We start from the raw sequence: 12,823 nt of genomic DNA on the forward strand, positions 1-12,823 counted from the left end.
GAGCAGCTTAAAAATAGAGAAGTAACAGTTTGTAAGAGAATGTCCCCCAATTCTCCAGGTCAGAGATAATGGTGACATTCAAATCACAGGGCAAAGAGAGCTTCTTAACTAAGTGATATTGGGAATATGTGGATCCATTTTTGAGGTCTCTATTATATTCTACATTATGGTTGTCTATTTCTGAGCCAACACTAATCTGGATCAATGTGAATTCTTCTTCAGTAAGTTGCAGTATCTGTTACAGCAAATCACCACTCAGTGTTCTTCCTAATCTTCTTGGCCATTTTCAGATGCATATTCTTCCATTTGAATTTCAAAATGATTTTATCTAGTTTCTGCCAAAGCTCCAATGGGATCCAGATTTAAATTATAATACTTTTATACATCAATTTTGGAAAGATTAGCATTTTTATAACCTTGCCTAAAGACATGGTATACATTTTACTTATTAGATTTGTTCTTAGGGGGACCCCTGGGTGGCTCAGAGGTTGAGCGTCTGCCTTCCGCTCAGGTCGTGAACCTTGGGTCCTGGGATCATGTCTCACATCAGGCTCCCCACAGGCTGCTTCTCCCTCTGCCTACGTCTCTGCCTCTCTCTGTGTCTCTCATGAATAAATAAATAAAATCTTTAAGAAGAAAAGAAAAGAAAATCAGGGAAACAAAAATGTCTGATGTATTCATTATTAGTCAACATTGGTTTGTAAGTCCTAAATATCACATTAAAATAAAAAGATGAAATGATAATAAATATTTTCAAAGATGAGATAAAACACTTTCATTTTCAGACATTGCAATTCTCTTATCAGGAGACATGAAACATATTCACCAAGTACCGCTGGAAGTATTAAAATAATAAGATGAGATACTTTGTAAGTGGCCGGATTCTTGCTCAATGTATAAAAATACAACAGCTTATATGCTGTATGAGAGAGCCAATGAATATTGTATATGAAAAAGATACCTCATTTGCAAAGATAATAAAATCGTAAAATACCTAAAACCAAATCTTAGGTGCCCCGTTTCCCTGATTTTCATGGAAGTGTTTTCAGCACTCATTATTTTGGAATCTTGTCCCCTGTTCACTTTGAAAATGGATTTTTTTTATTCTAAGTAATTTTTTTCTATTCTTTCTTTACTTAGAATTTTTACTAAAAGCTATCACCAAATTTTATCAAATAACTTTATTCATATATAACTATGAGGTTTTCTCTATTCTATTTGCTGAGGTAATAATAATAATAATAATAATAATAATAATAATAATGCTAAATAACATTTCTGGTGTTCTTTCTGGAATTCCCCTACATGTGTTTAACCTTTGAAGTTAAGAGTCCTCTCTGGCTTTCATCTTTTGGGTATGCAGAGGAGAAATTTTGTTATATATACACATACATTTACATAATACAGAGGTTCCAGGGACTGTTGAGGGGACCCCCAAGACTCTCCTAGGAGTACTGGGAGGAAAAACTATTTTAATAATAATATTAAGATTTCTTTTCCCAGATTACTCTCATTCTGTCACAAAAGTACAAAAACTTTTTCAGAAGCTACATGACATGTGAAGCTGCAACATTTAAGACTGAAACAAATATGGAAAGCCAGCTGTCTTCCATTGAGCCAGAAGCTGAGACTTGGAAAACTAAATAATTTCTACTCTTCTCTCTGGGAAAGAGATATTTGAGTAGATACCACAAAAGTAAGAGAAACTGAAGAGAGGGGAAAACTGGATTTAAGAATTGCTATACATTGCATGTTCTTTGTGTTAAAAATGCAATTAAAAGTAATTATTTGAAAACGTGATTCAGTTGTTGAACTGTGTAGTTTTGGAAAATACACTGCTCAGAGATAGGGCCAAGTGGCAACCTATTCCATTTGGTTCTAGAAGTCATTTCTGATTCTCTGATCTTCCTTTATCTCCAAAATACATATATATCTTCAATTTTCTTTTTCATATATATCTTTATTTTTCATCATCTCAGTGGATTAAAATATAATGGCTTATTATTAGTATATCTCAGTGCAGTGCAGTTGGCCAGGATGGGGGAGATGCTCCTTGATGTGCTGGAGGTAGAGAGTGGTATGGGGGAATATTCCCATGGGCAATGAATGGGTGCCTGTATGTGGAGAATTTAAAAATGACCATAAATGGAATAAAAGTCAACTGCTTTGAACAATGATCATGAGCTAGTTTTCCTAGACAACATCATGGATAACATGCCCCTCCTTGCTGGACATTTTAAGTAATTGTGACACTGACCCAGAGTGGAGTGCTCCCAGTGGCCTGTCCATGACACATCCTGACCATATCCAGTCATTCAAGGAGCCCAGGTTACTTCTATTGAGAGGCTCTGGCGTCTCAAATGGACTCAGGGCTGTACTGGATCTCTGCATTCAGTGGCAGACATTCTGGGAAAAGTCAAAACAATGGGGACATATAAAGAGCAGTGGTTAGGGCACCTGAATGGCTCAGTCGCAGAGTGTGCTTGTCCCTCTCCCTCTGCTCCTCCACCTGCTCTCTCTCAAATAATAAATAAATAAAACCTTTAAAAAAAATAGCAGTGGTTGTCAGGGGTTGGAGAGAAGAAGCGAATGAATAGACAGAGCTCAGATGATTTTAATACAATGAAACTCTCCAGTACCCTTATAGTAGAGGATGCACATCACATAGATTTCGTTAAGAGGTGTAGACTGTAAAACACCAAGAATGAATCCTAATGTAAACTACAGACTTTGGGTGATAAGGATGGATCTGTCTGTAGATGTTCACCAGGTGTAACCAATGTACCATCTAGTGGAGAATGTTCATAGTGGGGGAGGCTGGGCATAAGTGTGAGTAGGGGATATGTAGGAAGTCTCTGCACTTTTGCTAATTTTTGCTGTGAACCTAAAACTACTCTAAAAATAAACTCTGTCAGAGACAGAAGAGGAGGGAAACATCCATATAAGAAAAAGGAATCAATGAATAGATCCCTATTTATCGATAGTTGATCAACTGTCAGGAAAATCTAAGAAAAGCTCCTGAACAAAACTGGTAGAATTGGTAAGAATTCGTGATGTTAACTGAATATATGGTCAGCTATAAAAAAAAATCTACTCCTTTCCTACAACCCAGATATTACCATTCCATGACATTATGGGAAAAAAATGATGCCATAGGCAACAGGAATAATAGCAGCAATATAATATGGACATGTACCTATTGGAAATACGCAAGCTCTTTTAAGGATAAAATCAGACTTAATTCACAGGTATAAAACGTAATCTTAAAAAGCAGAAGCACATGGTATCCAAAAGGAAATATTTTAAAATGTAAAGATGTCAGGGTAACTGGTGGTTCAGTCCGTTATGTGTCTGCCTTTGGCTCAGGTCATGATCCCAGGGTCCTAAGATTGAGCCCCACATCCCCTGCTCCATGCAGAGCCTGCTTCTCCCTCTCCCTCTGCCTGCTGCTCCCCTGTGCTTATGCTCCCTCTGTCAAATAAATAAATAAATAAATAAATAAATAAATAAATAAATAAAATCTTTTTTTTTAATTTAAAGATGTCAAAAAAATTTAAAGATGTCAACTATTTTCAAATCATTTAAAAAATTCAATGCAGTCTCAGCCAAGATCATATAGATGCTCTGTTTATGCTCTGTTTTGAATCTAAACTACTATTTGGATCTTTTAAAATCAGAATGTCTTAATTTATTGAGTCATGGGGAGGAGCTCAACTTTCAGCTCAGTTTACCTGGGTTCAAGCTCAGCTCTGGCATTTTCTACTTGTGGGAACATTAGCAAGGTGATCTGTGTTAGGATAAACAAATCAAAACAGGAAAAATGCTCAGCAGTGTCTGGCAGTAAATGTCAGCTATGCTTGTGTAAAGAAAGGGGAAAATATAAGTAGAATATCAAACAAAATAAATCACTTCATTCCCCAAATCAAATATGAAACTGAATCTAACTGATTCTGCCCACAAGAAATGTTTATCTATTCTAAATGGTAATAGACTGTGCTTCAGAATAAGACTCCAGTTCAACCAGAGTGTCTCTCATTTAGGATCATTACTTTTCAATTACTTAATTCATTGTTTTATGGTCGTGTCTATGTGACTGATATTTTGATTTTAAAATCCTAAATGGTGACTATTGGAACTAAGGGTACTGGAGGTTGGTGGTTGGGGTTAGATATTAGTTATTCCCAAACCCCACAAAGTCCCTGGTCTCCTGTCCTCAGCAGGATGCACTGGTCACACATGTCCCTTCTGACCCAGGTTAAAATCTCAGGGATTCTCTCAGACTTTGGTCTTCAACTGGCAAACACATACCAGGGGGATGAGACTTGTAAGGGGTCACTTCTAGATCATAACATCCATATATACTATTACCATACACATACATATGGTCACCCAGATCATCCTTCCCACATCCACTTACACAATCCCTCCTGTTCCAGTTACCAAAGACAGAAGACATATCTTCATCCATCAGAATGTTCATACAAAAGCCTGGACTGTGCATGTACAAATTGGCAGACTTTAAAAAACCCTAACAACTTATTTTGTGGACACAAAAATTTTTATATATGCAGCAGTTTCTAATTTCCTGTTTTTATAAAATTAAACCTAATTTAGCTGGGACTGAAAAATTATTAAAAATAATTTAAGTCATACATTGTAAGGCATGTTTAATTCAAAACATTCATAGGAATTCAAAGGATAGAGTGCCATCCTACCACAAACTCATCCTTTTCATATCTGTGAAGTGATGAGTATTTTCAGAATTTACATTTATAAACATGAAAAACATGAATAAAATTGCCTCATTTTTACAATAAATGATATTATCTATAGATATATAATACCAAAGTAGGGTTTTTTCTGCTCATTAAGAGAAGAATTTAGCAATAATATTTTACACCATATATTTAAAAGAGGAATAAAAAATTTATGTTGGGTCTTTATCCAAAGATGTAAACATCTCATGGGCAGCCCAAGGGGCTCAGCGGTTTAGCGCTGCCTTCAGTCCAGGTTGTGATCCTGGAGACCCAGGATCAAGTCCCACGTCAGGCTCCCTGTGTGGAACCTGCTTCTCCCTCTGCCTGTCTCTGCCTTTCTCTCTCTCTCTCTGTGTGTGTGTGTGTCTTGTGAATAAATAAATAAAATCTTTAAAAAAATATGTAAACATCTCTACTGGCACACAATGTACTCTGTTTATAAACTCCTTAAAGCCACGTTGTTAGTTCTCTCACCATTGTGGACAGTGGAGCCTGTAAGATTCATAGGTTCATCAAGGAAATGTGTGATTTGATGTACCACTACTTACTACTTACTGCAGACCATGTACCTGTAATACATGCTTAGATTTCCTGCTACAAGCTGTGACCTGCAAAGGGAGGCCCATGCCATGGGAAAGGCCATCGACCTCACCTCTTGCAGTGGTTGTAGAAGCAGTCTCCCATAGTATCTACAACAGCCCGGCAACAGCAGTGTCTGCAGTGGTGGCTGTCATGTATGGACTCCTGGGTTCTTATTTAGGCAGCTTGGTACCAACAAAAACAGCCTACACTTCACCTGCAGTCATGGGGTCTGGGTAACACCATTTTTTTTTTCTTTCAATTCTAAGGGTTTAAGTGTCTTGCTGCAACTATCAATCAATAGATACTCTTTGTATTCCCTACTCTCTTTTCTAAAATGTTTAAATTAAATTTTTAATTTTAATCCAAGTGTAGTTAATATACAGTACATATTAGTTTTCAAGTGTACGATATAGTGATTTAGCAATTCTATACATTACTCAGGGCTCATTGTGATAAGTGTAATCTTAATCTCCTTCACCTATTTCACCCCTCCTCCCAGCCACCTCCCCTCTGACAACCAACAGTTTGTTTTCAGTAGTTAAGAGTCTGTTTTTCATTTCTCTCTCTCACTCTTCCTTTGCTTATTTATTTCTTAAATTCCACACATGAAAATGAGTGAAATCATATAGGGTTTGTCTTTCTTTGACTGACTTATTTTGCTTAGTATTATACTCTCTAGTTTCAGCCATGTTGTTGCAAATGGCAAGATTTCATTCTTTTTTTGGCTGAGTATTATCGTATACCTATACCATATTTTCTTTGGACATTCATCTATCGATGGACACTTGAACTGCTTGCATAATTTGGCTATTGTAAATAATGCTGCAATAAGCATAAGGGTGCATTTCTCCCTATGATTTAGTGTTTTGTTGTTTTTTTGGGTGATGACCCTGCTTACTAGCCCCTCAAACACCTTTATTACCAATTCCTGCATGAAATTCTCCCTATCCAATATACCTGGAATGCTTTCTACTTCCTTTATTGGACATTGGTAAACACTAGAAAAGTCTATTTATAGCTAAGTGATTATATGTGTGAAAATGTGTACTTACAAGATTACAAAAGGAAGAGAGAAGCCCCACCATGGACAGGATTACGGGTCATACTGAGAACAAATTAAAGTGTCAATAAACTCTAAAGCCCCAGTGTTCTACATTCTTTTCACAAATACTCTCAACATCTTCAAAAGCATGTGATTAATACCATTACCAGAGGCCAGAAATTCTGCTAATTCATGGCTCATTGGATATTGATCCTATATAATATTTTGTGATGTTATATCACTTCAGCCTCCTCAGTTGCCCTTGTAATTAATGTACCTCAAGAAAATTTTTACCTAAAGAAAGCCGTATAACTTTTTACTTCTGTCATCTATGGTGAAACACCACATGCTGGGCAAAGACAGAAAGAATAGGGTTGAGATCATTGACCCATCCTGGTTATATGTTTTTATTCTCATCCTTTTTTACTGTCAACTTTAATAATTATTCAAATCCTACTCTGTCTCAATTCCTCTCTTGTACAAAAAAGTACCTCACTCTACAGGAGTTTTCTCCATCATGTGCTTGGACTTCATTTTCCACTAAATTCATTTCTCTGTAGATTTCATCCTATCTGCTCTATTGACCAGGAAATCTTAAACACTTGTAATCAAATGTTGTCACTTCCCTTACCTACGCTGTTGAGTTTACTGCTTTGTTCTTTTGTTGTTGTTGTTTTAATATCATTTTTGTTATTTAGGGGGATTTTAAAGGATAGGCAATGTTTAAATTCATGCTTAGTGTGTGTGCTTGATCCAATCTCAGGTGATATATTTGATATCCATTGTGGATGGGGCTTTGGCCGACAGATGGATTTGGATGATCATAGGCTGTGGTGACAGAGTTGCTTTTTTTTTTTAAGCCAGTATAACACCTTGACATCTGACATTTGTTTCTGTATTGAGAAATCCTAATTTCCTATATCTGATTGTAATGACAAAGATAATCCCAGGAAAGAGAGTTGTAGTAGGGAAATAGTTTGGTATCATTAAAGGGAGAAAACTGGTTCATCATTCCAGTTTTGAATCTGTCTACCTGTGGCACATCCCAAGCTGGGTGTCCTGATGTCTTCCCAATACCAACAGGGGAGAGGCATGGAGACTGGTGAGTAGCAAGGATTTGAAGCATGGATCTACTTCTCCAGCTCTGGGGTTTACGGACTATGTCATCTTGGGACAGTCGTTTAATCTTTCTAAATTTCAGTATGTGGAGACCACTCTTCCTTTAAAAGAAAACTATGAAATTAAATAGCATGCATGTAAAGCATGAAGTATAGTGCTCTATACCAATCACCCCTTTAACAGCAACCATAAATCCCAGATAGTGTTATTCCTCTCCAAAACAGGCACTTTGAGTCATCTTCACCTGCTCCCTAGCTTTATCCCCTAAATCTCCCACTCTTTTCCTAACACACACCACCAACATGATTATTTATCTATTATCTCTACCTTCAATAGTCAACTCTCAACTTAGGATCTACTCTATTTGGAGCTCATAATTTCATCAGCTTATGTTGCCCTCAATTTCTCATGTCCTGTTCTGTGGGTGTGAAATGTGAAGAAACAGTCACTAAATACACCTGACATGACTGTGTGGAGCCCTCTTTTATAAAAGAAGAAAGAAGAAAGAAGAAAAAAGAAAGAAGAAAGAAGAAAGGAGGAGGAGGAGGAGGAGGAGGAGGAGTTGTTGGTCAGTTGTCATGAACTAGCACAAATCTCAGTGAAACTCATTTTTTAGTCACTTGGACCACTGCATCCAGGAATCACACATAACAGCTCCTCCTGGTGGCCAACAATATTCTGCAAATGTTCAGGAGATGCTAGATTGGACATGAAATGGCACCACATGGAGTTTCAAACCTTAGAGTTGTGTTCGGTTTAAAAATATCTCACTGAACATTTCCTATTATATGGGAGTCCCATGGGTTGACTTGATTGCGCCACTCCTTGCTCTGTGATCAATTAAAAGGTTAAACATATGAATGTTTACAACCCACAAGGGAAATGAGTGAAAATAATGAGATAATATTTGAAGTGATAATCTGTGAGAAACTTCCAAAATTATAAAAAGAAGAAAAGTCCAACAAACTTTCACTCCTGCCTATAATGGCATAGCTTTTAGAGACCAACACTTCTTCCAAAAACAGTAGGAAATACAGATAAAATACAGAAATCAGATATTTGAAGGAGTTGGTAAACAACCAAAGGAGTATGACCAAGGGTCAAGATTCTAGAAAAAGGGGGGAGCTAGAGAGAAATAGCCTAGCATTCTGCACCAGCTTTCTCCTTCAAGCTCTTGACAGTTTCCAAAAAGACGTGGTATAGGATGATAAAAAGCCAAGCAACACCACCATGCAAGGAAAACCACTTTGAAGGCAAAGGTGCATTGGCAATTCTCACTGAGCAGATTTACAGACTCAGACTTGTGTGGTGAATTAAAAAATTTAGAGAGATGGGGATCCCTGGGTGGCTCAGCGGTTTGGCACCTGCCTTTGGCCCAGGGCGCGATCCTGGAGTCCCGGGATCGAGTCCTACATTGGGCTCCCGGCATGGAGCCTGCTTCTCCCTCTGCCTGTATCTCTGCCTCTCTCTCTCTTTATGTCTATCATAAATAAATAAATAAAATCTTTTTTTAAAAATGTCAAATACACCTCAATAAAAAAATGAAATACTTTCCGTGACATGGATGAGCCTGGAAAACATGCTATGTGAAAGAAAATGGACATAAAAGACCACATAGTGTACGATTCTGCTTATATGATATACCCAGAATAGAATTCATAGAGACAGGAAGTAAATTCGTGGTTGCCAGAGCTTGAGACTGATCCGAGTATGGGGCTCCTTTTTAGGGCAATGAAAATGTTCTGAAACCAGAGATAGGTGATGGTGGCATGGCATTTTGAGTGTACTAAAAGCCTCTGAATTGTACAACTTAAATGGCTGAATTGTGGGGACACCTGGCTGGCTCAGTAAGCAGAGCATGGGGCCCTTGATCTCAGAATCATGAGTTCTAGCCCCACATTGGGCATAGAGCTTGCTTTTTAAAAAAATGAGTGAATTGTGTGGTGTGGGATTTGTATTCCCCAAAAGGTGTTTAGAAAGAAAGAGGGAAATCATAAAACAGGAGATTTACTATGCGCCAGAACAAGGGAGGCTGGGCAGAGCCAGAATCTAGCCATGGGGTGGTCTTGGGGTGTGCCCCTGGTGATGGCATCATCAAAAGCTCATGGCCACCTCCATTCATGGGCACTGGATTTTCATGCTCACCATGGCTGCCATGAATAATCATGATCATTCTGGAATGTTGTCATTCCCTCAAAATTGAAAGTCTTGAACAATAGCATGCCATTGGCAAAGCTGGGTCACCTGCCTCATATCTAATTAAGCACTCTATGCCAGAGAGCAGAAACAGGAAATATAACTGTCACCTCTCAGCTTCCACAAGGGGGTGGGGGTGGGGCTTGTTACCCACCTGTCTTCAGATTCTATCAAATAAGAAGGGTCCAGATGCTGAGCAGCCAAAAAGTAACAATTGTTGACTGCACATGGATGGCCTTTCCAAGAATCTGGAAGTCCCCCCAACCCAGAAAGCAGGAACCCCCCCTCCCACTCCTCAGATTCCAGATCCATAAACACTGAATGAGCAAATTCCTCAGCAAATGCTCAGCTCTGTATGAAGCATGGTGATGGTATTTCACTTAATTCTCGCCGTGAGAGCTCTATTCTTACACCCATCATACAGATAAGGCCCACATAGGTTGCTTGAGGGGTTAGGAACCACTCCTATATCCTTCACCAAATTTGCTGTGGTCAGAACCCTCATGTGTACACATGCTGCTCCCCACCCTATTAATCACATAGTTTTCCTCCTGTATTAATATGGCAAATTACACTAGTTGAATTTCAAAAGTTAAATTTACTTTGCTTTCTTGGGATAAACCCTATTTGGTTAAAATGCATTATCCTCTTCATGTAACTTGTTGGATTTAATTTGCTATCATTTTGTTAAGACTTTTTGTATTGAGGTTTATGAGGGATAGGGGTCTAATTTTCCCTTCTTGCAGTGTCTCTGTTTGGTTTTGGGATCAGGGCAATGTTGGCCTCATTGATGAAGGGGGAAAGTATTCTTTCCTCTTTAATTTCCTGAGAGAGGTAATATAGAATTGGTATTGTCGGGCAGCCCGGGGGGGCTCAGCGGTTTAGTGCCGCCTTCAGCCCAGAGTGTGATCCTGGAGACCCAGGATCGAGTCCCATGTTGGGCTCCCTGCAAGGAGCCTGCTTCTCCCTGTGCCTGTGTCTCTGCCTCTCTCTCTCTCTCTCTCTGTCTCTCATGAGTAGATAAAATCGTTAAAAAAAAAAAAAAAAAAAAAAAAAGAATTGGTATTCTCTTTCTTGAATATGGGGTTTCATTTACCACTAAAGTGATCTAGGCCTAGAGTATTCTTGGTGAGGTTTTTTTTTTTTCTTTTTATTTTATTTTTGATAGTCACACAGAGAGAGAGAGAGAGGCAGAGACATAGGCAGAGGGAGAAGCAGGCTCCATGCACCGGGAGCCCGACGTGGGATTCGATCCCGGGTCTCCAGGATCGCGCCCTGGGCCAAAGGCAGGCACTAAACTGCTGTGCCACCCAGGGATCCCCTCTTTGTGAGCTTTTAAACTACAAATTCAATTTCTTTCATAAGTAGAGCTATTTTCCTTTTTTTGTTTTTAAGATTTATTTATTCATGAGAGACGGAAAGAGAGGCAGAAACATAGGCGAGGGCGGGGCGGGGGGGTCGGGGGGCGGTGGCAGGAAGCAGGTTTCCTGCGGGGAGCCTGATGCAGGACTCCATCCCAGGGCTCCAGGATCACGCCCTGAGCTGAAGGCAGACTCTTGACTGCTGAGCCACCCAGGTATCCCAAGTTTTTTATTTCTTCTTGACTGAACTAAAATAATTTGGATCTTCCAAGGACTTTGTGGTCATCTAAATTGTCCAATTTATTATCATAAGTTGTTCATAATATTCTTTCTGCTGTTCTAGATATCTATAGAAACTATAGTGGTTGTACCTCTTTCATTCCTGACACTGGCCATTTGTTTCTTTTTCTCCAGATCAATCTAATTAGAGGTTTATGAATTTTTTTATTTTTATTTTTCAGCTTTTCAAAGAATCAGCTTTTGGTTCAGTTAAATTTTCTCTATTATTTTTCTATCTCCAGTGCTATAGATTTCTATTTCACCTTTGTTATTTCCCTTCTTCTGCTTATACTTTTATTTGCTCTTCTTTTTCTCATTTCTTAAAGTGGAAGCTGAAGTCACTGATCCAACACTCCTATATCCTTCACCAAAATATAGGTTTATCTAACATATAGTTTAGTGCTATAAATTTCCCTCTACATACTGCTTTAGTTGCATCACAAGATACAAGGTCAAAACACAAAAATCAATTGTATTTCTGTAGACCAGCAAGGAACAACTGGGAAGCAAAATTAGAAAAACAATACCACTTACAATCGTTCCAAGAAAATAAATACTTAGCTATAAATCCAACAAAATTTGTCTAAGATCTGTATACTTAAGACTATGAAATGCTGATGACAGAAGCCATAGATGTAAATAAATGGAGAGACAAGTCACATTAAGGGTTTAGAAGACTCACTATCATATGTGATTCTCCTCAAACTTTATAGATTTAATGGAATTCCAATCAAAATCCCAACAACACTTTTGTATATATTAGCTCGTTCTAAATCTTATATGGAGAGGCAAAATTGATAGAAAAGTTAAAATAATTTTGAAAAGGAAGAATAAAGTTAGAGGAATCACACTAATAGATTTTTAAGATGGATACAAGCTACAGTAACTTTGACGATGTGGTATTGGTAAAGGGAGAGACTCACAGATCAATGGAAGAGAATAGAAACTCCAGACATTGACCCATACAAATATGGCTGATTGATTCTTGACAAAGATATAAAAAGAAATTCAGTGGAAAACAAAGTCTTTTCAACAAATGGTCCTGGAACAATTGGACATATAATCATATGCCCCCAAAACCAAATAAACCAAAGACATAAACCTCACACTTAAAAAATTAACTCAAAGTAGATCATAAACCTAAATGTATTATTTGTAAAACTATAAAACATTTAGAATAGAAAAGCTTTGAGAACTAGGGCTAGACAGAAAATTCTTAGACATGACACTAAAAAGTACAGTCCATAAAAGAAAAAAAAATTTTGATAAATTCTAGGTAAAGACACACTTGCCAATGGACTCAACACAAATTTCTAGTTCAAGAACACATGAAGTTCGTTTGAACTCTGCACCGTTATGTGAATGAACCATCAAATGCTTGGTTTTAATGGATGGATTCCTCTAAACTTACCTATTGTGTATGTTCACTACTTCATTTTGAAGCACTCTTGGACTTTAGCCTTTATTTTGTCCTAAAGCAGGGGTCA

The sequence above is a fragment of the Canis lupus genome, chromosome 18 (genome assembly GCF_011100685.1).
Source record: "Canis lupus familiaris isolate Mischka breed German Shepherd chromosome 18, alternate assembly UU_Cfam_GSD_1.0, whole genome shotgun sequence".
Classification (NCBI taxonomy): Eukaryota; Metazoa; Chordata; class Mammalia; order Carnivora; family Canidae; genus Canis; species Canis lupus.